Raw genomic sequence first — 3,121 nt, 5'->3', positions numbered from 1 at the left:
TAGTGCTGAGGAAGCACCATAAATTGGAACAACATATTTGATGTATAAGGATTTTTCTGAGTTTCCTTTGGGTAGCTGTTACCTTAGAACTTGAGAAAAATACATAAAAACTTCTAAGATATTGAACACAATAATGTTGAGAAGCCAGAGAACTTTACCGGTTTGCTCATAAATCAGCACTCACAAATGAAATCCACTTTTTACTACGGCCTGTTTTGTATAGTAGGTAGATCTTTTCACTCAGGCTAAAACCAGGTGCTGTAACACCCCCTTAAAATGAATTGCATTAATTTTGGACTCCTTTGGAAAAAAAAACCTCAAATATGAAGAATTTATTAAGTAGTGGAAAGTTACATAACTTCCTTGATCTTCTAGATCAGTGGTTCTCAACCTTCCCAATGCTGTGACCCTCTAACACAGTTCCTCATGTTTGCATGACCCCCAACCAGAAAATTATCTTGTTGCTGCTTCATAACTGTGTTTTTGCTACTGTTACAAAATGTAATGTAAATACCTGATATGTAAGATATCTTATATCTGATATCTCCTGTATCAATTATTAACCAAGAAAATTCCCTACAGCCTTTCCCATAAGCTGATCTGGTAGGGGCGTTTTGTCAATTAAAAATCCCTTTTCCCAAATGACTCGAGTCTGTGTCAAGTTGTTATCAAACTAGCCAGCATAGACAGGATTGTCTTATTGTTTTGTTTTCTCTTATTTTATGTTGTTTTGTAGAGAGCAGTCATTGCTAAGGTGAAGTTTTATATTAAAGTACAGCCTCTATTGGAACAGTAAAGGTTACGTATGTGCATTGGTGAAGATGTACGGACTGAGAATGAGTTGAGTTCTGGCCTCAGGAAGCTTCCATTCTCCCTCATAATGTGTCTTCTTTACAAAACCCAAACCCACACACAGTTCCCAGAGATCCCCTAGTGTGTTTGGAGAACCTCTTGGTAAAAGGGTCGCGTGAGCCTTCCCTCTTTAGGACAGGCAATCTATAAAGAATAGATTCTGACCGCGTGGCTGATCCAGCCATCTTTTTCATCAGGATTAGATGCCCTCAGAGCCATTAACTATCGAGAAGTCACAACCAAGCTGAAAACCACACGCTTACCTTAATCAGACTTTTATGATCTTTAAAGCTGTCTTGTGTTGGTCAATTACCAAAACTTAGAGTAGAGTGTATGCTAGCCACATTTTTAGCCATTCCGACTGTCACCAGCCTTAGTGCATAAGGCATTTGTGAAAATCACACCAGGTGCTTCTGAACTAAAGAGAGGAAGAGCAAGGTTACAAAACTCAGAAGGTCGAAATCTGTCTTGCTGTTAACACTTCATTGCAGACATCTTCCCACAGACCAGAAAGCTACAAGTCATCTGATTCTAAATTGGGCAGAGTAAGCATAATGACACCGGAGTATCATAGACAAGGTCTTGCCCTGGTGTCGAGTTTACTTCACTCTCCCAAGCGGAAGGAACAGAGAAAGTACTGTGCTTGAACTTGGGGGCTATATATACACCTTCGTAATTACAGATGTGAAGCCATCTTCTTTTTTTGTACAAAACTTCTGGCTAGAACCATAGTTTTAGGGCTCTAGATAATAGCTCTCCCGTAGCTATTTGTATTTCTCCTCAGAGTGACTGTCAGTGGTATCTTTGCTTGCAGAAATGTACTCCACAGAGTCAGATAAGACTACTGCATTCCTGAAAGCAAAAGGATTCTCTGTCTGGTTGGAAGGAGGCAAAAGAAGGCGTATACAATTCCCAGACATCTCAAACATTTTCCACAGCACCACAAGTAACAAAAAAAAAAAAAAAAAAAAAGCTTAAGTGAAAGCAACGACACAGCACTTTGCTGTAGAGAGGATCTCTTGTGCAGAAGCATCAATTTAAGCTTTTCTATAAAATAATAATATTGCTATCCTCGCTCATAAATTAATTTCCAGGAGAAATGTATTCTGTGTATAAGTGTGTATGTGTATGTCCTTGGAGGGGTGCATGTACGCACCTGGGAGGGAATACACATGTATGATGTGTGTTTTAGCCAGAGGCCAGCTTCAGGTGTTGTTCCTCAAGTAAAGCTAGTTTTGGGGTGTTGCTGTTGATTTTTATTTGTTTATATGGGGGCAAGAGGCATGTGTGTGCTGTAGAGAGAATGTGTGGAGGTTAGGTCGGTTCTCTCCTTCCGTCATCACGCGGGTACTTGGGGTCAAAGGCAAAACATAAGGCCTTGTGACAAGCAGATTAAAATGTACTGGTGCACTCTTCCACCTTAGATTTTGAAACAGAGAGCTTCAAAGCTGCCTGACAGCTGAAGATTTCTGATTAGGCTCAGCTGTATGGCCACCAAACCCCAGTGGTCCTCTTGCCCCTACTTCTCCAATGCTGAGATGGCGAGCTTTTTACTTGAGTGCTTGGGGTTGAACTTTGGTTCAACTTGCACAGCCAACACGTCACTGACTGAGCAATCTCCCCAGCATGCAAACCTTGTCGTTAAAGGCAAGTGTTAATTCTGCCCAAGCTGTGCCCTTCCATATGCAGGCAATGTTCTCCATTGGCAGAGCTTGCTTTGAGCACTTGCAAACGGTTCCATGCATATCCAAGAGTGACTTCTAATCTAATAAAGTCATGTCAGTCTGAGTTTGTTTTACTCGGCTCATCTGTGCCCTTTCCATCTGAATGCTTAAACTAGAGAGATTCATTTAGTCCTAGACTTTGTGTTTGCTCGTGGAGAGATGCAAGGGGAAAAAAAAAAAAAAAAACGAAAGAATCATGTTTTGCTAGTCGTGAACTGGAGAGAAACAGAATGTGTGGGTCTAGGAGACACTGAGAAAACTAACTTAAAAACAGAGCCTGCTGCTCAGCCTTCTGGCTGAAGACTGGAAAGTGCCAATATTCTGGTCTGAATGGGTGGCTGCGCTTCACAGATATCCATGCTGTTGTGGGATTAGTCACATAAAGGGAAAACTGTAAGCCATGGAAATGCAAGCAAATTAAAACAAATTTAAAAAACACAATAGTGTAATTTAATGCAGGACACAGACAAAATACTGTTTTCCCTGCCAATGATCATAGATTATATTTTGACTTTAGTTAGATGGTTTAGGAATTTGGGGGAGTA

This window comes from Meriones unguiculatus, chromosome 6 (assembly GCF_030254825.1).
Source record: "Meriones unguiculatus strain TT.TT164.6M chromosome 6, Bangor_MerUng_6.1, whole genome shotgun sequence".
NCBI lineage: Eukaryota > Metazoa > Chordata > Mammalia > Rodentia > Muridae > Meriones > Meriones unguiculatus.
The sequence above is the reverse complement of the archived record's forward strand: the minus strand, read 5'-3'. Positions refer to the sequence as shown.